We start from the raw sequence: 24,982 nt of genomic DNA on the forward strand, positions 1-24,982 counted from the left end.
TACACGTGCTTACTATATGGTTAGGATTAGGATTTGGTTTAGGGTTACTTACATGTAATTATGCATCATTTATTGTTATTATAGTAAGTACATGTAACGTGTAACAAGGACACTTTAAAATAAAGTGTTATCAAATCTTTATATGTATTTTTTATAATTCATTATATTGTATTTTAAATATGTTAAAGAGTACTGCTGGATATACTGGTAAACATTTATGTCATGTATTTAAATATATTCGCAATTACACATTTATTATGATGAAGCTGCAATTTAGTACATTTAAAATCAATTAAATTAATAAAACGTAATATTTACTTTAAATGTAATATTGAGTAACACACTACATTTAAAATTATAATCCAGTACTTTGCATTATTACAAAGATGTTGGATAACAGTAATTTTTAACAAGATGAAATTGGTAACACTAAGGACTGATTCTCAATATTAACTAGTTGTTTATTATCATGCATATTACTAGCATATTGGCTGTTTATTACAACTTGTAATCCACATATTGATGTCTTATTCTGCATGACCACATTAGTTCCCTTAATCCACTCTTAACAACTACCTAACTATAAATAAGCAGCAAATTATTTTTTGAAATTAGTTTGTTGAAGGGAAAATATGTGTTCCCTAATCTAAAGTATTTCTATGAAATTTATATAGATACTTTTCAGTACTGTATAAAATTATATTTTTAACCAGTTAACTCTCACTCATCCGCCATCTTGGATTCTTGGATGATGTTTTTTTTTGTTTTTGTTTTTTTCACAGAGCATATGACAATGCATTCTGGGATTGCTTCATCCACAATGAATACACACGTTTTTGGAACATAGCTATTATATAATAGTTTTTAAAGCAAATCTGGAGCCAGACTTGACCAAACAGTAGATATGGATATATATGGAAATGGAGAGAAGCTAAATAAAATGTATCGTTCTCTACCATATTTGGTAAATATTAAAACTCAAAGACTGATATAGGCAGTATGGCTTTATCCAAGAAGCGTTGTCTCTCTGAATCACAACTCTGTCCCTTACCTTCAGTCTCTAATTGGGTGGTTCCACTACACTAGACTATGAGATGTAAATTTCAATGTCCACACGTTCTCTCCTTTTTTCTTCTCTCTCTCCCTCTCATCCACCCCAGTGCTCATTTGAGGTGTAGAATGACAGTCTCTTATACAGGGCTGCTCGAATGAGACGAATAAAAAATTTAAACACTTCCGCTGACCCGTGTCCGGTCCACTCTGTCTATTCAATCATTAAAATATTTCCAGCTACCACTACTCATTCTGCTCAGCATTATGGGATATCTTCGTCATGATTTTAGCACTGACACACTCTTACAGCCCTCTTAGCATCAGACCCATTTTCTCCATAATTTCTTACAAAAGAGGAAGTGGAACTCATTTGCAGTGGGGTTTTTCAGTATGCTAAGGAGAGTCGCTAGTACAAGGTGATGCTCAGATCCTGGTCTACCTGTGTCGATTACCTAGAGACTTCATTCACAAATCAGCCTGACCAGGGAAAATGAATAATAATCACAATCACAGCCTGTGTTGGGGAAAGTTACTTTTAAAAGTAATGCATTACAATATTGCGTTACTAAATGAAAATGTATGCAACTAATTGTGTTACTTAGTTACTTTTTATGGAAAGTAATGCATTACTTTACTTTTCCATTACTATTTGTCGCCTGAGCTGAGCTTATTTATTTTTGCTTATTTATTTTTAATAACAAAAAACTCCTTGTAAAATTTATTGTAAATTTAAAGTTAATGTGTTACACTGAAAAAAAATTATACTTCAGTGGTTGCAAACCATTTATTTTAGCTACATTTAAATAAAAAATAATAATAATGTTGAAAGTTAGTCAACTAAATTTGTTTATTTAAACGTATAGCTAAAATAAATCTATTGCAACCACTTACCTTAAAAAATATTTTTTTTCAGTGTACTTTACTAGTTACTTGAAAAAAAGTTATATGATTACATTAATTGCATTACTTGCAATGTGTTATAGTTTACGCAAAAATGAAAAATCTGTCATCATTTACTCATTCTGGACCCATGAGACATTGGTCTCAAAACACAAATTAAGATATTTGTTAATAAAACCTGAGAGGTTTAGGGCCCTCCATTGAAAGTCCAGGTAACTAAACTTTAGAAGATCGAAAAAAGGTCATAAATGCATCATAAAAAATAATCCATATTAATCAAGCAGTTTAATACAAGTCTTGTGAAGAGATCCAAGGACTTTATATGATGAAAAGATTTCATTTAGGCTTTTATTTGCATCTAAACAAGGATTCACACATACACACACACGCACACACTATTTTCTATTACCTACCCCTTACAGAAAACCTGTTTGCATTGTTACACTTTCAGATAAACATAATTTACTATTTTTAATCATTTTTCACACACACACACACACACACACACACACACACAGACATACAGTGCTGTGAAAAGGTTTTTGCCCCCTTCCTTGTTTTTATTTTTTATTTTTTGCATATTTGTCACATTAAAAGATTCAGATCATCACGCAAATTTTAATATTACACAAAGATAAATCAAGTAAATACAAAATGCAGTTTTTAAATGAAGATTTAATTTATTAAGGGAAAAATGCTGTCCAAACCTACCTGGTCCTACATGAAAAATGAATTGCCCCTTCCTGTTAAATCATGAAAGAACTGTGATTAACCACATTATTTTAGAAAGCTGAGTTAAATTTCACTAGCCAAACCCAAGCCTGATTACTGCCAGACCTGTTGAATCAAGAAAACGCTTATATAGAACCTGTCTGACAAAGTGAAGCATGCTTAAAGAGCAACACATCATGCTGCAATCTAAAGAAATTCAAGAACAGATGAGAAACAAAATAGTTGACATGAATCAGTCTGGAAAGGGTTATACAGCCATTTCTAAGCCTTTGGGACTCCAGTGAACCACGGTCAGAGCCATTATCCACAGATGGAGAAAACTTGGAACAGTGAAGCTTAAATGCGGAACCTTCCCAGGAGCGGCCGGCCTACCGAAATTACTCAAAGAGCGCAATGACAACTCATCCAGGAGGTCATAAAAGAACCTAAAACAACATCTAAAGAACTGCAGGCCTCACTTGCCTCAATTAAGGCCAGTGTTCATGATTCAACAAGAGACTGGGCATAAACGGCATCCATGGGAGAGTTCCAAGGCACTGCTGACCAAAAAAACACAAAGGCTCGTCTTACATTTGCCAAAAAATATCTTGATTATCCCCAAATCTTTTGGGAAAATATTCTGTGGACTGATGAGACAAAAGTTGATCTTTTTAGAAGGTGTGTGTCCCATTACATCTGGTGTAAAACCAACACAGCATTTCATAAAAAGAACATCATACCAGCAGTCAAACATGGTGGTGGTAGTGTGATGGTCTGGGGCTGCTTTGCAGCTTCAGGACCTGGATGACTTGCCATAATTGAAGGAACCATGAAGTTAAGTTAAGTTAAGTTAAGTTAAGTTAAGTCGTGACGTATTGTCAAGTATGGTGACCCATACTCGAAATTGGTGCTCTGCGTTTAACCCATCCAAGTGCACACACACAGCAGTGAGTAGTGAACAAATGCACACACACACACACACACCGTGAACACACACCCGGAGCAGTGGGCAGCCATGCTGCAGCGCCCGGGGAGCAATTGGGGGTTCGGTGCCTTGCTCAAGGGCACCTCAGTCGTGGTATTGAGGGTGGAGAGAGCGCTGGACATTCCCTCCCCCCACCTACAATTCCTGCCGGCCGGGGGCTCGAACTCGCAACCTTTCAATTACGAGTCCGACTCTCTAACCGTTAGGCCACGACTTCCCCTAAGGGGAAGGGGGAAAGGGACGTTCTCTGCATTTAACCCATCCAGGTACACCTGGAGCAGCGGGCAGCCATCAATGCGGCGCCCGGGGAGCAGTTGAGGGGTTCGGTGCCTTGCTCAAGGGTCTCACCTCAGCCGTGGTTGCCGGACCTGAGACTCGAACCCACGACCTTCGGGTTACAAGTCCAACTCTCTATCCATTAGGCCACGACTGCCCCCTAAGTGAATTCTGCACTCTATTAGAAAATCCTGAAGGAGAATGTTCGGTTGTCAGTTTGTGACCTCAAGCTCAGGCGCACTTGGGTTATGCAGCAGGACAATGATCCCAAACACACCAGGAAGTCCACCTTTGAATGGTTCAAGAAAAACAAAATTAAGGTTTTGGAGTGGCCAAGTCAAAGTCCGGACTTTAATTCGATTGAGATGCAGTGGCATGACTTTAAACAGTCCATTCATGCTCGAAAACCCTTCAATGTGGCTGAATTAAAACAATTCTGCAAAGAAGAGTGGGCCAAAATTCATCCACAATGATGTGAAAGACTCGTTGCCAGTTATTGTAACCACTTGATTGCAGGGCCAGGCTGGTTTGGACAGCTTTTTTCCATTAATAAAGTAAATCATTATATCAAAACTGCATTTTGTATTTACTCAGGTTATCTTTGTGTAATATTAAAATTAGTTTGATGATCTGAATATTTTTAGTGTTACAAATATGCAAAAAAAAAAAAAAACAGGAAGGGGACAAAAACCTTTTAACGCCACTGTATATATATATATATATATAGCACAACACACTTCATAAACATGGACATTCAAACGTGCGTGTGATGCATGAGAACCAATGAGGTTTGTTTTAGCATGTGATGTGTTTAAATGTGAATAAAAGCCTAAATTAAATCTGTTCATCATATAAAGCAATAATATCTCTATGCAAGACTCACTGGATTATGTGCTGCATAAAAAAAAAATCTTAATTTGTGTTTTAAAATTTAAAGATTAAAGTATTATGGGTTGGGATTGACATAAAATTGAATAAATGATGACTGAATTGCCATTTTGGGGTGAACTATACTTTTGATACTATTCTCCTCAGAAAAATGCCCTAGTAAATATTATAATAATCTCTCAAACTACAACAGGTTTCATCAGATTTTCCAAAACCAAATGAGCTATCATTGTTCTCTTTGGTGATTATTTTTTTCTAACTGAGGAACCACTGAGGTGAAATGAGAAGAAAAAAAATCAATTTTACTGAGCTTTGAAAGAGCAACCTCTGAGCAATAAATGTTCCCATGGGCTCTCTCCTTTTGGTTCTGTCTCTGACTGAACTAAAGCATGAGTTACTTCATCACAAAGCTAACACAGCATGCAACTCTAAAACCTCCACATTTGTTGTCTTTTTTTCTTTTGTATCCATCCCTCACTCTTCTCTTACTGCTCAGTAATTCTCCTATCTGCCGGAGGGAAACAAAGCAACACTTAAAGGGGTGCAGTGTGCGGGGGTGTCAGGTTGTCAGTAATCTGACAGCTATGGTAACTACCCTGTAATCCGGCGGCCTCAAGCCCGGCTCTCGTCTTGACACTCAGCCCGATGAGTGACAGCTGAGGGGGCCGCTCAGCCTGCCCGCTGCAGTGACATCCGCTCTATTAAAGCAGACAAGTCCACAGCCCCGAGCCCGTGCCCGAGCGCAGCCTGTCCTGCCGGCCTTCCTCCTCCTCCTCCTCCTCCTCCTCCTCCTCCTCCTCGCCACAGCCCGGCTCTGCCAGACGGGGTCAGAACTCTGCCATCATATCATAACCAGATAGTGATGATGCTGCTGGTCTGTGAAGGTCCATGATTGCTCTGCCTGACAGACGGGGAGCGATTACGTCTGAATATTTCACCTTCTCTCTTTCCCTCATCCCTCGATCTATGTCTCTCACGCTCTTCCTCTTTTTTCATTCTTCTCCTCTTTTCTCTCCATCTGTCTCACTTTCTCTGACTGAAACAGCACAGAAAGTCTCTTGGTCCCAGATGCCAGTCAAACCTGGATCCACAGCACCCTTCCATTTCAACACACACACTCGTCCAGAATGGACTGAGCCGTGGCAGAGAGAAAGGCAGAGAGCTGCGGGCCAGGCAAGAATGAAAAAGTGTGAGAGAAAAGCAAAAGTTTTCCTTTTTACTGTGATTTTGTGGACTTTTAGAAGTTAAAAGCTCTTTGATCACACTTTATATTAGGTGGCCTTAACTACTATGTACTTACATCAAAAATAAGTACAATGTACTTATTGTGGTCATATTGTATTTCAAATCACTTTTGCTGCTATTGAGGTGGGATACGGGTAAGGTTTGGTGACAGGTTTGGTGATATGGGTATAGGTTTAAGGGTGGGTTAAGGTGTAAGGGATGGGTCAACAGTGTAATTATAAATGTAATTACATATAGGTATTTTTAAATATATAAGTACAATGTAAAAACATGTATGTACACAAAAAGTGTATTGTATCAAAAATGATTAATTACAATGTAAGTACATAGTAATTAAGGCCACCTAATATAAAGTGGGACCAGCCCTTTAAAGACACACTTCGCATTAATTTCTATCCTTACAATGGTAACAGTGGAAATACTAGCATCACAAGAGAATTTGTAAATTTGTGAACTTGTCCCTTTGATCCGTTATGAATAAATGTCATGTTAAAGATACCAGACATTCTGTCAAGGAAATATAATTTTAAACATCTTTAGAATAAACAGTTCTTCTGTTTTATGTTTCCTAAATACACACAATTGTTATTTTATTCATATTTTTATTAATTTTTATTTATTTTATTTTATTTTTGGGGGGGGGGCAACAAAAATACAATTTGGAAGTAACACCCAATTATCTTATCCTGTAACCCTCCTGTTATCATTTTCATTGCATGTCTCTTCATTGACACAGTTGTTTCTTAGGTAAAGAAGTACAATGGATTTTGACAAAATTTTTATTAGGACCATTTTTGGTTGTGGTGAAAATTATGCCACAAATTTGTAATTTATGTAAAAATGTATGATAATTTGGTCACACTTTATTTTAAGGTGCAGTTATCACCATTAACTACAACTTTTGGCTCAATAAACTCCTCATTTGCTACATATTAATAGTTAGAAAGATAGTAGTTAAGTTTAGTTATTGGGTAGGATTAGGGATGTAGAATACGGTCATGCAGAATATGTGCTTTATAAGCACTACTAAACAGCCAATATGCTAGTAATATTCATTCGAATAAGCAGCTAGTTAATTTTGAGAATTGGTCCCTATACTAAATTGTTACTGATCATTTTGACACAACACAGCTTGAAATATTTTGCTTCACTCTTTCTCTACTCTTTATCACAGTTTTAAAAATGTAATGATCACAATCAAGTGCAATTTTGTGCTGATGATTAATAGTCACACAAATAATTTCCATCAAATAACTCAATAATTTTGATAATTTAAAATAATTTATATATATATATATATATATATATATATATATATATAATTTAACTTACTTAGATTGCAAAATGTGATTGACATTTAAACAGCATTATTGCGGGTACCTCGAATAATTGTTAGATTATATTAGATTGAATTATCATGATCAATAATCACAATCAATAATCATGACATGTTCAGTAAATCAATGAAATCTATACATACAGTAAAGTGAAGTGAAGTGACATACTGCCAAGTATGGTGACCCATACTCGGAATTTGTGCTCTGCATTTAACCCATCCAACGTGCACACACACAGCAGTGAACACACACACACCGTGAACACACACCCGGAGCAGTGGGCAGCCATTTATGCTGCGGCGCCCGGGGAGCAGTTGGGGGTTCGGTGCCTTGCTCAAGGGCACCTCAGTCGTGGTATTGAGGGTGGAGAGAGCACTCCCCCCACCTACAATCCCTGCCGGCCCCGAGACTCGAACCCGCAACCTTTGGATTACGAGTCCGACTCTCTAACCATTAGGCCACAACTTCCCCATAGTAAAAGACATTTGAGAAAGTTTTCAGGACAGTTTTACCGTGATTGTCATCAGAAAGAAATCTGATGTTTTTTGTTGTTTTTTGTTAAGTTCCAGAATGTGAAGAAACAGCCACAAATATTAGTAGTGATTCATAAAGACGTTAGAGTTTAAAATCGTGCTCATCTGTAATAGACTAACACAAAACCGTGTCATCTGCTTTGTTACATAGTTTAGCTCAGGCAGATATACATGGTTGATTTCGGAGGTCTTTCTGCAGCTATTAGAGAGTCACTTTGTTTTGTTTTGTTTTGACTTTGGGGTAATAATTTTCCCTGGCAGGCTGTGTTGTTGTTAGGGGCTTCATTAGAATACACATCCAGCATACTGAGCAAATGAGCAGCCGAATTGGTGTTTGTGTAGGGAAAAGCCCCAAAGCCAGCCAAAGGAGTAATGACACTCTCAGCAGCCTACATAATGGAACAAGTTTACATAAATTAGCTTCCAGTGCTGTTACGCTAACAGACAGTAGAGAGGCTACTGGAGTTGTGTGTATGTGTGTTTGAGCCTAATTAAAAGCACTGGAGACTCTATTATTTTTATAAATCTTCTTTTCTTTCTCCATTTTCATCTCTCATTTTGCGAGTTTTACCCTCTGGTTATCTGGCGAATCTGACCTGCGACTGGCTGCTTTGCCCAAATTAACACCAGCCAAACTTTTCTCTTAGCAAACTTTGATGCTTTCCGACATCTCTGATTTTCTATGCGCGTTGGAGACTTTTTTATTTATTTTGTGAGGCGATCATAATGGTGCGTAGAGCATGGCGGATGACTGTGAAAAGCTGATTTCCTCTTGAGTGCTTTAAGAACACATAAATCCCTTCAGTGAGTTCAGAGCCGCCATCTTATTGTTTGAATGAGAAGTCATCTGCTCCTTCTCATGTCTTCTGAGCTCATTTTTCTCACCTTGTCTTGTTTCATCTCATCTTGTCTCTTGTTCTTTACAGTATTTTCTCTTCTTGTCTCATCTAGTATCCTCTTATATTGCTGTTATATTTTCTTGTCTCATCTGGTCTCTTCTTATATTGACACTTTTTGTCTCATTCTCATCCCTTTTCATAATTGTGTTTCTTGTTTGCTGTTGATTTTTCTTCTTCTAGTCTCTACTCATCCTTTCTTGTGTTTTTGTTATAATTTTAATTTCATCTCATCTCTTTTTTTGTTTCGTCTTATTCTCTTGTACTGTATTTTATTTTCTCTTCTCGCTTTGTCTTTTTTCATATTTCATCTAAAGTTTTGTCTAGATTCTTATATCACTCATCTCATTTATTTTTGCGCTTCTTGTCTTGTCTTTTCTTGCCTCAACTGATCTCGTACCTCTCCTTTTTTTATTTTCTTTGTCTCATCTCTGCCCATATTTGCTCTTCCTGTCCCATGTTTTCATTTTTCCTTTCTTGTAAATTTTTCTCATCTACTTCTCATTCTTGTCTCATCTTTACTTCTCTCTCTTCTTGTCTCATTTCGTATTTTCTCTTCTTTTCTCTTCTTGTCTCTTGTTGTTGCAGTGGAGATAGCTACAAACAGACGTGTCTCACATTAATCCAGCAGTAAGAGGGAATTGTATTTAATGAAGCTGTGTTTAAACCTCTCTTCTTGTTTCATCTCATCGTATCTCTTAACTTCTCATAATTGCTCTTCCTGTCTAACCTCATAATTTCTCCTCTCTTGGTAAATTTTCTCCTCTATTCTTCTCATTCTCGTCTCATCTTTTCTCCTCTCCTATTATATTTTCTCTTCTTGTCTCTTCTGGTCTTGTCCAGTCTCTCCTCATCTCTGCACCAGTGTGATTGACAGGGTGTTAAAGGTTGCAGACTTCACTGTGGTCGCTGGCCTTCATCCACTCAATGTTTTCACTTTAGTCACAGCAGAGGACAGGCCACATCATCATGGATTTACAGAAACTGAAACAAACTTCCGTTGATAACCTTTCCTCTATGACCTCCCTGTTACTCTTAAACTGGAAAAAGGTACAATGATCAAGTACTACAAGGTTTCTCCCAACTCCTCTGTTTAGCATTAAAGCGGTTTCTGGTCACTTTAATCAGGTTAGCAGCCGTTCAGACCCCTGTGAAGGCTGTGAGCTCTGTTCTGTTTCTGCTGCACATTCTCCCCACATACAGCCCGATACAGCCGTAATGAGACTGATAATTAGGGATGTTTTTTATTCAATGGCCAGTTAATTGGTTGCCACCAGTGTCTCAGAAAAGGTTAAACTTAAAGTTGCATGTCACCAATTACAATCTCGGCTGGATCAGTTCATCTGAAAACATCCTCAGCAAAAAGTCAATGCTTCTAGGACAAATGACAGCAGCAGACGTGAACGCTTTGCAGATTTATGCGTAATATCCCTCAACTCTCTCGCTCTTTCTCTTTTTCCATCTCCATTTCCTTTCGTTTGCCTTCCTTGTATTTTTTCCATGCATAATCCTCTGTTTGGAAAAGTGGAATCGATGTGTGCATAATCAAACGTATTGACAGCACTCATATTCTCGCTTCAGTGTGGCAGAGAGAAAGAGAAGGAGAGAAAAAAAATAGATTGAAAGAGAGAGAGAGGATCAGAGAAGAGACAGTGAAGGGATGAATGCATTACCATGTGCTCAGTCTGTCTGACACATAACAAAGCCTGAAGTGTGTGTGTGTGTGTGTGTGTGTGTGTGTGTGTCTATGTGTGTGTTAACAGTGTAGATTAGGTCAACTTTTTACGTCCTCTGAGCTCTCTGCCTGTAAATGACGAGTTTTGATGTGAAACAAGCAACATGTCAGAGGGAGTTGAGGGCTGTAGGCATCCTGCACATCGTCCGTGTGACAGGGCTGCGAATATCTGGCCCATTAGGGGCTTATTAGCGAGTAAATGGCCAGATGGTTCAGCCATGCGCGAGAGATGGACAGAACTGCCTGCTACTAATCAGCACTGCCCGCACACTCACTGTCAAACCTCAGCACGCTGTAACCCATAGCAACCGAATAAAAGTTAACATTAGCAAGTCAATTTGAGCTGAGGAGGCCGTAAACAGGCATGTGAAAGAGACACGGAGAGAAAGAGGTGATGAAGAGAGTTATAAAACAAATACTCCAAATAGAGCTTTTTAAAAAGTTACTGTGACACGAATTCATGAACACTTTTGATTCAGCTTTGACTGGCTTTGCAAGTCACAGCATATTAGATATACAACATGTCTATCTATCTATCTATCTATCTATCTATCTATCTATCTATCTATCTATCTATCTATCTATCTATCTATCTATCTATCTATCTATCTATCTATCTATCTATCTATCTATCTATCTATCAGAAAATATCAGATCACTAGAAGTTCCCATTAAAAAAGACAATTGCTCACGTCTCAGACACGTTAAAGGGACAGTTCACCCAAAAAGGAAAATTCTGTCATTAATACTCACCATCATGTCGTTCCAAACCCGTAAGGCCATCGTTAATCTTCGGAACGCAAATTAAGATATTTTTGGTGGAATCTGAGAGCTCTCTGGTCCAAAAACATAGGATGGAGATCGGTAAAATAATCCACGTGACATCAGGGGTTCAACCATAATTTTATGAAGCTACGAGAATATTTTTTGCACGCAAAAAAAAATTAAATAACGACTTTATTCAACAATTCGTCTCCTCCGCGTCACCCTGAAACCTAATCTATTTAATAATAAACTATCTCAGTCCTATATTCACTATTACTTACTGAATAGTTCAATTTATTTGTATATTATTTAAAAGTAGTAGCTGAAGTCTTAATGTAGCACTACTCATTTGTCCTGCATAGGTGGACCATCATTCTAAAGCACTGCCCTTTCTTTCTTTTTTTCTTTTAGTTTTGGAGACCACTGATTCCATTATATGGACAAAAAAAATAAAAAAATTCTCACAGAAAAACATGAGGTTTGGATGACAGATAATGATGACTTTAAAAAAAAATCCCTTTAAGAATTTATGTAGCATAATCTTCTGGATTTATTCTGTCCATATTTGTGAAGTAATTTCCCTAACGTTCCTATTCACATCAGCAAATACTAATCCAAACTTCAGACAAAAGCTATTTAAATCTAATTGGAGAGGAGTTTGTGTACTTCATTGTGCGTTTGTAGCTGGACATTGTAGCTTCATTGTTTTGTTTTGATGGACAATGAGAGTAAGAAGTTGAGAGCAGTGTCTAACACAACTGCATATAAATATAAGAAAAACATACCTGGGTGTCTGTAATTGTGTGTCTTGGCTGTCGGCGCCCTTGGATCTCTTTCCTGTGATTAGACGAAAGTGGGCAGCTCACTGTTTGATAACTGATCATTTGTCTGCTGTTTTGATCAAATAAATAGAACGCTTTCATTGTCTAGCCAACAATGTTGGCATGGGAAGATGCTTTATATTTTGATTTACAATTATGAATAATTCAGAACAGAAATGCACAGGACATGCTTAATTACCTCAGCCCGTTTCCATTATTATTATAATCGTGTGATTCATTGATTAGATTAACCCAGCAGAAGTTACAATGACTTATGGATGCCATTGTACTGTCTAACAAGTAACGTAACATTTGAATAATTTATGAATGTAGACGGTCTTTAGCTTTTTCCCCTCTCTCAGCAGCATATTCGCAGGCAGACTTATAGTATCTGGTGTGTGTGAGTGTGTGTTTGTTTGGGGGGATGGCTGGTGGTGGGTAACAGTGGGATACCATGTTATTGCTGCAGCCTCCATTACACCTAATACTGCTCACTCCTATTATTTGTCATCATATGCTAATTATGCATCATTAATGTGAGGCCTTAATGGCCCCAAGAGTGGGTAATAGGCTGAGCATGTGTGCGTGTGTGTGTGTAGGGATGGACTCTGCAGGGAGATGCAGAAACACATGCTAATGAAGCAGAGCTCTTTAATCTTTCAGATTAAAAGCAGAAAAGATCACAACCCACACAATTCACCCTCTGACATCACTTACTGCACAAACAACACACTTCTGTGCTTAGCTCTGCTCAACTCAGCAGTGTTTTAAGAAGCCACCTGATCTGACCCCTAAAAATGACTTTTGCAGGCGTAACCTAATGTAGTCGATTTATTAGATAAATAATGTTTCCTGCTTGAATAAAAACTGCTTATTTAGATAAAGCACATTTGTTAGGTGATCTGGCAACACATTTTTAATTGTTAGAATTGTTAGAAATGGTAGTACATAGTACTTTCAACACTATGTATCTAACAAAAAAATAATGGCTGATTAATATAACAAATGTTGAATGTTGAAACATGCTCACTGCAGCAGCCTGACGCTTTTATTTTTATAAAAACCTTTACAGTAACTTGTGAAAAAATAGTACAGTTAAGCATACTTTTATACGTATTGCGAAAATAATATAGCCTACTTGAAAAGAATAAAGCAAACTGAATGTAATGCATTTGGGCACTTGATTGCATGTTATAGGGCAGGCCTATAAAATTATATGAAAATGTATTAAAGTTTACATTTGTATTAAATGCAATTATCTTTTGCAATTACATGTTTTAGCGGTGTACTTATAGCAACTGTATGTTGTTTTGTGTATTTTTAAGCGATTTTGGAGCACCCTACAGTTAACCCTCAGGGGCCTGAGGTGATTTTGGGGCCCTTGAGATGTGTTGACATGCCCTGATATTTGTGCTTATTTCAGCTACTTATAACATACTATTGACCAACATGTATGTTTTTTGTATTCAGCACAAACTGTGCTACAATAATGTGTGACCAAGATGGATGTACATGTTTGCATTTTTTTGAAAAAAAATATTATGCGTGGTTAGTACGTTTTGGGAAAAAATTGTAGCTGAAATAAGGCCATAAAACCCACACTAAATCGTCCTGAATAAGACTTTTGAGTAATCAGTCTTGTAGGCTAGAATATTTACTTCACAATTATGTGAAAATCATTCTGCTTACTCATTCACAGAAAACAATATATTGATTTAAATTTTAAAAAATATGTTTTGTGACTGAAAGCCAATATGCGAGGGAGTGGTAATGGGCTTGAATATTCAGTGATTTTCACCTGAGAGACAAAGGGCCCTCCCCTAAAGCTGCTAATGGGCCATCAGTATGACTGTGACTGAGGCAGGTAAAACAGAGAGTGAAGAGATTGAAAAAATGTTGTTGTTTTTTTTATTATTTGTATTTTATTTACAACACAGTATAATCAAAACATACATAATGAAGGTCAAAGACACATTAGTGTGCACACCGATCTAATCACAGAGATGTGAACAGACTTTAACTCATTCCTGCAACAGATTCTGTTCAACAAGTGAAACAAGTACCTGACATTTACTTATGTCCATGGATTCAAGAAGAAAAAAAAAACAAAAAAAACAATCAGTAGTCAAGGATCTTGTTTTACCATAGAATATCAGTGTAGTTGAACATCAAACTGTGTTCCTCTGAGAGCACTGTACCAACATCAGAAGAAAGTCATCAGGATTCATCTGTGGTTCAGGTACCTGATTCAATAAAATACAAACAACCAAAAACATTTGTGAGCATGTTAACATCAGGAGCATCTATATATATAGGTTTTATAGACTCACGCATACTTTGTACTATCGTAAACAAAAAAGACCTTTTATATCTGAGAAACGAATTATTATTGTTTAGTACGTTATTTAAATGTATTTTTGAACAGAGTAGGCTATTAATAATAAACATGTTCTAAACATACTTAGACTCGTAGCATTCATCATGTTACAGTGTACTCTCATATTACTTTTATTGTTTTATATAGAGCATGAAAACATCATCGTGCCGTAATAAATTTAAATACAATGAATTGCCCATCATATTCAAACATTGTAGTATGGAATTACAGTTTGAGGAAAAACAACTATGATTTTGTAGTCATATAGTCTAGTATGATTTTATAGGAGCTGTTATGATTCTGCAGCAATAGACTCACGTATGCTGTGAACTACAAAAGGATGTACTTTGTACCATAAAAAAAAAAAAAAATTATATCTGAGAAACTAACTGTTATTGTTTAGCACGATATTAAATCTATTTGTGAGCATTAAACATTCTTAGATGTGTAGCATTCATCATATTGTCGTTTGGGAAAAACCCAACTAAACTCGTTCAAGTTTGTCACAATAACACGCTAACTAATGCAAAAAAGAAGCATGACTTACTCATCAGATCGATCCTCTCTATTTGATGAACTCTTGCTCTTATTTTTAGGGAAATCCAGCCTTTACTCAGCGCGTCTTCTTCCAGAAGCGAACAGTAGCAGCGATGAACTCTTCACTCCTGACGCTTTGTTTATGTTGGGCGTCTCCACGCGTGTGGTTCACGTGAGTGCAATACATTGTCTTAAATAAATCACTGTCATAATTACAGTGGATCACTGTACCTTTGGCTGTACACGTGAATTTGTTGCTGCTGTAAAGCAAACCGTGATTTTTCGCGGAATTTCGTACCCACTCAACAAATCTATCCACCTTATTCTACCACTCGGAAGTAAGCCATTAATTTTTTTAATTAGTGTTGAAAGTATTTATTTGAAACCATTTCTAACAATTACAGTAAATCGTTTTAACTAGTTTTGCTTCAGGTCAGATTGAGGTCTCTGAGACACAAGTATTATACAATGATTATATACATTACATATTCTCCTAGTATGTCACACTTGAGCATGTATACAGCCATTAAATAAATGTTAATGGTGCAGTAGCCTAAGTGTATTTAAGTGTGTTGTTCCTGAGTGTACAAATGTTTTCTCTTACTTGTTCGCAGGGGTGGAACCTAAAAGCCCTCTTTATTGAATTCCCATATTGTGGTGATGGGTCGGTGTTATGTGGTTTTGGTCTGGAGAGTGAGAGTGTGCATCTGTCCTGTTGAAAGGGTTCTGCTCTCAGTGCCTTGAGGAACAGGAAGTTGCCAGCTGGTCCGACACACCTTTGTGTTTGACCCGTGGCTGCATGAGTGTGCGTGTGTGTCTCCCAAGTGGTTGAAGGTACAGTGGAGCCCGGAAGATACACGATCAAAACACTACACCTGGCAGACCTCACACAGACTCTCACACACACACACACACAGAGAGAGAGAGAGAGAACATATGCATTTTCAATCTCTCTCTAACAAACACACACTCATTGTGGTACTAGAGTGGTCCTATCCACAGGGGAGAGGCACAAGGGGCCAAAGTGGGACTTCTAGGGTCGCGATGGTTTGTGAGTGCCTGGAGCAGCCCACCTGGGCAGAGGCTTTATCCTGAGCACACACACACATCTGGAGCCCTGATCTCAAGACCAGACAACACAGGCCACGATCAGACATCTCAGAACAAAACTCCAGCTGCTGGATCATCTTCCTCTCCTCACACAGACACTGATCTGGATGGAACGATAGACAGGACTCATCTGATGCAACCTGACACACAACAGCTGTTTTGTGTTATTTATTTATATATTTTTTTATTTATGTGTGTGTGTGTGTGTGTGTGTGTGTGTTTGTGTGCGTGTGTTTTATTTTTGTTTGGGCTTTATATTGGTTTTGTTTTGTTTTGTTTGGGTTTGTTTATATGTTTAGTTTTGGTTTTGTGTTTGGTTTGGGTTTGTTTTGTGTTAGGTATTGGTTTTGTGTTTTGTTTAGGTTATGTATTGCTTTTGTTTTGTGTTTTGTTTGGGTTTGTATTGGTTTTGTTTTGTGTTAGTATTGGTTTTGTGTTTTGTTTTATATTGGTTTTATTTTATGTTTAGTATTGTTTTGTGTTTTCTATAGGTTTTTTGTGTTTTGTATTGGTTTTGGACTCATTTTGTTTTGTGTTTTGCATTGGTTTTGTTTTGTTTTTGTTTTGTGTTTTTGTTTTTAAAAGTAATTTTTAACCATATCTCAAGTTACCATTCATTCTGCAATGGAAATGACTGTGATGTAAATTACATTTCAAATGACCCTTTTGTCTTTCTAAAACAAAATTTATAACTAGCAATTTATGTATCTTTAAAGCATAAAATTAAATAATATTTTGTAAATAAAAAATTGGTTGAATAACATTGTATAAATATATTGATTTAAGCTCTTCATTAACAATGGTAAACTAGTACATAATAACGTTGATAAAATAAATAATAGGTGGAAATAATAGCAGGTATATATATACACTCTTAAAAATAAAGGTGATTCAATATATATATATATATATATATATATTACATTTACATTTAGTCATTTGGCAGACGCTTTTATCCAAAGCGACTTACAATTGGGGAATACAAAAAGCGATTCATCTTGAAGAGGCAATTAGACAGAGGAAGTGCTCGTAACACCAAGTCTCAGTCATTGTTCAAATAAGTACAAGGCAAGCTAGTAAGGGAGGGAGAGAAGGATAGAGGGAAAGATTAAGATTTCTTTTTTTTTTTTTGAGTTTAGGATGAAGTCAAGTACTGACGTTGAAGATTGACAGTGATCCAGCATTCCGGATAGGGGTTGGAAGATTATTCCACCAGCCAGGAATGGTGAACGAGAATGTTCTGGAGAGTGATTTTGAGCCTCTCTGTGATGGTACCACAAGGCGTCGCTCACTAGCAGATCTCAGACTTCTGGAGCGGATATATATATGCACTGCCCTCCAAAAGTTTGGAAACGCCCTAAAAAAGTGGGGTTTTGGACAATATTGGCATGAATCCTTTTTCATTTGTGATAATTTTGCACTGATAAGGGACAACACAAACTACGAATACATATTTCATTACATAAACAGTTTATACATAGAAAAAACTTAAATTTTTAATTCATCAAACTATCCACCATTAGCAGCTATTACAGATCTGCATAATCTGGGCATCCGAGCTGTCAGTTTATTTAAACATTGACTTAATATATTACTCCAAGCCTCCTGAAGGATTGCCCGAAGATGATTCACACTGGTTGGACACTTGTTACGGACATTACGGTCCAGTTCCTCCCATAGTAGCTCAATTGGGTTGAGGTCGGGTGATTGGGGAGGCCATTCCATGACAGACATGATACCAGCTGACTGTTTCCTCTCCAAATAGGATTTGCACAGCTTGGAAGTGTGCTTGGGGTCATTGATAAGGATTTATGCTGATATAATTCAAAACTACACTTTGCCAGGAGTGTTTCCAAACTTTTGGAGGGCAGTGTATGTATATATATATATAGAAAGAGAGAGCGAGAGAGAGAGATATGTTTTTGAGATAGATATGATTTTGAGAGAGATATAATTTACTTAACTATATGTTTAAATGATTATTAAAATGATTGAAGATAATGATTTAAATTTTTACCCAGACAGCAACATAGTGTTGGCCCAGATCCGGCCCACATCTGGCCCGTGTGAAATCCATGCGGGCCAGATGTGGGCCGGATCTGGGCTGACACTGCTTGCTGTCTGGGTATGATCTGGAGTCCATTGTTAATTTCGTTGACGAAGACGACGACGAAAAATATTCGTCAACGAACCTTTTTTCTGTGACTAAGACGAGACGTTGACAAGCTAAAACCAATATCTGATGATAAAAACTATGACGAAATTTATGCGCGTCTTCATTAACAAGACGAGACGAGACTAAAATGTTATTTGAGGACTACCGGACATTCAAAATACATCCTATAGGCTAAGTTAACATCTCACGGAAATACAGTCCGTTATGGTTTAACTGAGCTTAAACAGGTGGGTGAAAACTGAATGTATATCAGTAGGCTATTACATGCATACCTTCCGTCTTAAATGGACAGCATTCCTAATTATCTGTCATAAATGTTAACCAACAAAGGATGTTAAATAAATGTATACTTGTTAAGTAAACCTACTGTATCTGAAAAATGAGTTTAATTTATATCTCTACCAAAAAATTAAAATTTATTCCAGTTTTTCCAAATTCAATCCTTGATTCAAATTTCTCATAACTAAGCTTAATTGATTTGGTCTAAAGAGAGAAGAATTAATGACTATTTTTGTTTGAATACTACATATAAAATAGCTACCAAAATAAATGTTGGTAACTGCAGTTAGAATAAAAGTAATGGCTAAAAGTTGACATAAATGCAATGACTTTCCGTCGACTAAAACTATGAAAGACTCAAATGACTAAAACTAGACTAAAACTATGAAAGACTCAAATGACTAAAATGTGACTAAGACTATTAAGCATTTTCGTCTCAAGATAAAGACTAAGAAAAATGCCTGCCAAAATTAACACTGCTGGAGTCAAACTAATTTTTACACAAAAAGCTAAAATAATTTACGAAGGCATGATTTATTTAATTTTCAACAAAAAAGAAAAGAAAATTGTTAGTTCAAGCTCTGGACCATAATAGTAGCTGTAGTTAAAAGCCTTTACCCCTTGTTTGCACCTTGTTTACTTTTTTCTCTCTGTCGTCACAGACCTGCCTATCATTACACACTATAACATTAAGGCACAAGCGTTAAAGTGAGAATGACACTAAGCAGATATTCCTCGTCAGTCAGTGTGTTTAATAACAGCCGCTTATCATGTTAGCTCCTCCTCGACTCAAACACGTATGTAATAAGCGAAGCGGTACAAGAGGAAAGGGGAAGTGTGAAAGGTCAGCCGTCAGTTTTAATACGAGCTGTGCACTTCTAATGAAATGCTGGTTGCAATATGTGTTGAATATGAATGCATTAATTCCTTAAATGCCTCTCCGATTTGTGTGCCTCTGCCTTTTATAGGAGGGATAATTTGACAGCAACCCCCAGACCAGCTTTGACAGCTCCGAGCAGAGCGGACCAACACCTGCGTCCAGCCAAGCATCACCACCCCATCCTCCACTTCTCCTTCCCTCCCCTCTTCTCTCGTCCTCCCACACGCTCACAAATGAACTGTCACCTCATTACTGTGCCTGATGCAAAATAATCAGCTTCCAAATTAGCATGGGCCACTCTGCTCTCAGCCTCTCCCTCTCTGCCTCCCTCCGTCTCTCTTCATGCGGCGTGCTCCAGTGAAGGTGCTGTTTGAATATGCATCTCGGAGCATTTCCATGCGGCGCTCCACAGGGACGGCACGCGGCGGGCGAGCAGCTCGCTGCATTAGCATGATTGGGAGTGTGGAATGGGGTCCTGGTGGGTTTGGGGTCCCTGTGCAGATGCTCCGGCCCACTTGTTCATTACAACTGCATTTCATCAGCTTGATGATGTCCACATGTCAATTGAGCGAGAGGATTTTACACACAAAAGAGCCTGTGGGAGCAGGACTACAGCAACTAATCAGCTGATTATCATAACTCAGACTCCTACTGAGACAAGGGAGAGAGAGAGAGAGAGGAGATGAGGACAGTCAGATGGATCCCCTGCCTTTTTATGAGTTAGGCTCAAAGCATGAGCTGAAATTCACAGCACATGTGCAGCAAGACTTGAAAGCACAGCATTCAAAAGTCCTGTACAGTAGATATCATTAGCATGTAGCAAGTTTTTGGCAAGTGTTATGATAGATACACTGTAAAAAATTTCAAGCGGTTTCAACTAATTATTATTTAGTAACTAGAACACAGAAATTTTACGTTCAGTCAATTTTTGACTTCAAAGTGTTGCCTGAACTGTCATTTTTTAGTTGGCTCAGCCTTTACTGAAATTTTATAGTGCGCTTGCACATGCTTTTATTAGTTGAGTCAACATTAGCATAGCTAATTGTTGACTGGATTTGAAAATAACCATTCATTCAATGTTTTTGAAATATATTTGTGTAGACTTAATATAATATGTCATCTCAACTAAGGCCAAGCAATAAAATTAGCTCAACTTAAATATTTTTGCCCTTCCAACATTTTGTTCATTTGATTTTTTACAGCGTATGCAATAAAAATGTTAGACTAGCTGTGCTCAGCTGTTTTTTTGGGTAACACTTTATTTTAAGGTGTCCTTGTTTCAGATATTACATGAACTTACTATTATAATAACAATTAATTATGCATAATTATATGCAAGTAACCCTAAACTGAACCCTAATCTTAACCCTAACCATATAGTAAGTACATGTAGTTCATTAATATTACTCAGTGCTTACACTGTAACAAGGACACCTTGAAATAAATTTCTGAAACTGTTTTTATTTTGTTTTGCTTGGTTTTCAGTGGTGATGAATAGAAAGTTCAAAAGGACAGCGTTTAATTTTGAAATAGATTATTTTTATAATATTTTAAATGCCCTTAATGTCACTTTGGATGAATTTAATGCATCATTGCTGAATTAAAAACTTTAATTGCAATTTTATTGACACCTTTTTAACCTTTAAAAGCCTTTTTAGCCTTTAATTTACATCTCAGACATAAACCAGTTTTCTACCTGCTATTGCTAGTTGTCCACTGTATTGGAGAACGTTCTCATTCTGGAGAGCATTTTATTGGATGAAATTTGCATAAGCTACTCAGGCCAGAGTTAGAGATAATGGACAGACTAAAAGTAACAAAACTGATTTCATAAGGTCTTTCAATTTGATCATTTTAAATTGTGACAACACAAGGCCATTCAAATCCCAGGGAATCCAATATACCTTGAATGCAATGTAAATCGCTCTGGATAAAGGCGTCTGCCAGTTCCATATGTAACTGCATCACAGAGCGACATATGCCTCACCCAGAGTGATGCAAACTCCTGTGTGACAGAGGGGTCAAGATGCAAATGTATGACATTGTATTATGTTCCAATAGCAGCATATTGAACTACATTATAAAAACAATGTACTTTCTGCAGTGATTTCTTTGCAGTCTTGGCTCACTTGATGACCTAGACAAGATAAGACATGGGCAAATAAATAAATTGTTGTTCTGTGCAGAGTGTAAAATGTAAAGATCTGATATTTTAGTGGTAAAACTTCAGTGATTAAGTTAAAAATAAAAAAATAAAAACTTTTTTAATGGGCATCCCAAATTTTTTAAAGTTATAAATGAAATTAAATCAGAAGGGTTTATAATAGAAGGGTGTATTATTTATTTATTTATTTTATTTTTATTTTTTGCAAGAATTAGCTAAATTATTTATTTTAAGAGCCTGTTTGTAATGGTGTCCTCTGGCCTTAATCAGAATTCAATCTTTATGAACCCATATTCTCTCATAGTAGAGAGAGAACACATTTAAAGAGATGTTTCCCCTTTAATTAGTATGTCATAAATGTCCAGACGGCCTTTTGGAAAATCAAATGTTTGACCTGGTATTTATATGCATTGTGTGTGTATGATTGTTAGTCAATCTAGGATTCCTCGTGGCATAATTCATGTAAAATCACCACATTCCTCTTTCCAGGCATGCAAAGGGCACGTCTGTCTGAACTCTCTTTCTGTCTCATACACACATACATACACACAACCCAGAGATTCCCCTATACATGCACACACTCTCACACGCATGCCTACGTGAACATAAGCCGCTCAACATCCCCACACATGCTACACAACACAAGCCAAGTCATCTGAGAGTCGCAGGCCCAATTATAAAATCTGCAATCTGCATTGTTCCTGGAGCCGCTGGATCAATGCACTGCAGGCATGTGCACATCACCGCTTCTAATGATGCCTTTCTGGGGCACAGACTCACACACTGCATAGTAATCTTCAGCTAATTAACTCTATAATGCTCAAGCAAGCTTTCTCCACACTGTGGTCCCAGCGAGAGCACACCACTCGTATTTGTTTCAGTGTTCAGGTCCATTCTTACCACTCACATAATTACACACGGATGATCAGGCCAGGAAGACGATCGCTATATTGGGATTTACAATACGAGGTCAATTAATTACTTGATCAGAAACTCACTATTATTGATTTGTGAGTCTAGATTCAAGCTCATTACTTGAGTGTAGAGATTTTTTTTTTTCATCTAGCTGCTGAATGCTTAAAGTCACACAAAAATGTTTTGTTTTGATTTGTTCTGTTTTGTTTTGTGGAAAAAGTCTTGTTCCATCTGGTTGCTGTAAAATGTGCAAAAATGTGTTTTTTTTGTTTGTTTGTTTGTTTGCTTGCTTTTGTTTTGTTGAGAAACAGTTTGTAATTTGCCTGATAAATGACAAAATGTTTTTTGGTTTGTTTAGTTTTTTTTTTTTTTTGTGGAGAAACTGAATGCTTAAACTCACATGTAAAATGTGTTGGGTTTTGTTTGGGTTACTTTTTCGTCTAGTTGCTGAATGCTTAAAATGACAAGTGTTCATTTTTGTGTTCTGTTTTGAAACTTTCATTTTTCATCTGGCTGATGTATGCTGATGTAAAATCTTTTGTTTTGCTTTGCTTTGCTTTACTTTGTTTTTATTTATTTATTTTTTTTGTTTGTTTGTTTGTTTTGAGAAGCTTTTTCTCATCTGGCTGTTGAATGCTTAAACTCACATGTAAAATGTTTTGTTTTGCTTTGCTTTGCTTTGCTTTGCTTTGCTTTGATTTGTTTTGTTTTTTGTTTTGATTTGTTTGTTTTGAGAAGCTTTTTCTCATCTGGCTGTTGAATGCTTAAACTCACATGTAAAATGTTTTGTTTTGCTTTGCTTTGCTTTGCTTTGCTTTGATTTGATTTGATTTGTTTTGTTTTTTGTTTTGAGAAGCTTTTCTCATCAGGTTGCTGAATGCTTAAACTCACATGTAAAATGTTTTGTTTTGCTTTGCTTTGCTTTGCTTTGCTTCATACACTGTAAAGAATTTACAGAAGCTTTGCTTTGCTTTGCTTTGTTTTGTTTTTTGTTTTGTTTTGTTTGTTTTGAGAAGCTTTTTCTCATCAGGTTGCTGAATGCTTAAACTCACATGTAATTTTTTTGCTTTGCTTTGCTTTGCTTTGTTTTGTTTTGTTTTGCTTTGCTTTTTTAGTTTTGTTTAGTTGTTGTGAAGCTTTTTCTAGTCTGGCTGCAGAATGCTTAAACTCACATGTAAAATGTTTATTTTTATTTTTTTTTGTGGAGAAGTTTTAAATAACTTTGCAAGTACATGTCAATTTATTCTGCTAACCCTAACAGTCTACTAATACTCTACTGAGAGATAGTTGACATGTCGCTTTCAAGTTCCTAAAAAATGTCCAATGTGGTGATGCATTTATAACTACGATGAAGTTTATGCCATGATGATGCAGTTACTAGGGTTTATCTAGGGCAGGGCAGGACAACTCTGGCCCATGAGATCCATTCTCCTGCAGAGTTTAGTTTAGCGTTGATCAGTGTATATATATGAATAAAATTCTAAATTAAATGGATTCAATGGATGAACAAAAATAATGAGAGAATATTACAAATATCTTTGTTTGTTTTCCGAAGACGAACGAAACTCTTATAGGTTTTCATTGACGTCAGTGAGTAAATGTGTGATTGAACTATCCCTTTAAGGCTCACTATGCCACTACTCTGACTCACAGAGTCAGACATTTTTCAACAGCATAAGTGTTACACATTTTGTGTATGTAAATTCACAACATTCTGTACAAAGATGCAGTCATTGTATATTTGAGTGTCCTGATGCACTTTTGCTTCCTTGGCTGAATCCACAGAGATTCACACACACACTTTTACTCACCTGGGAAGTATTAGACCAGCCTGAGTCTCACAGGTGCAGGAATGCTCACCTCTGCAAAGCCTAAATCATTATCTTACCCCCTTAAAGAAAAGGTTGGTGTTTTGCAACAGCAGAGCCTTCAAACCCAGTCATAATCAGAGACATTGGTGCTTTTTTTTGGTTGGTTGAAAATCATGTCTTTTTTACTTTTTCTTTTTGATAATTCTCCTGTTCTGTGTGTTTCTGAAGATCTGCCATACCTCAGCAGCTGAATTTGGTGAGAGCGCCCTCGCAGCTAACGTCTCTCGTGCTTAACGTGCTTCCGATTGGTCTTTGTCTGGCTTTCGGAGAGGTTAATACCCGTCCGCTACCTGACAGCACATCTACCTGAGGCGAGCTCTCACATACCTGCCTGACAGAATGATGGACTGCCAAACAACACTTTCTCTTCTTCTTCTCTCGTTTCCTCGCTTCTCCCAGACCATACATTCAGAGAGAGTGAGAGAATGGTGTTTATGCCTCTGTCAGTTCTTCTGTCTTTTCCTTCTTTTATTCCTTCTCCTTCTTCCCATAAGTATATCTCCAGCTGGGAGCGCTGAAAAAGGGTCT

Source organism: Barbus barbus (assembly GCF_936440315.1).
Source record: "Barbus barbus genome assembly, chromosome: 10".
Taxonomy (NCBI): Eukaryota; Metazoa; Chordata; class Actinopteri; order Cypriniformes; family Cyprinidae; genus Barbus; species Barbus barbus.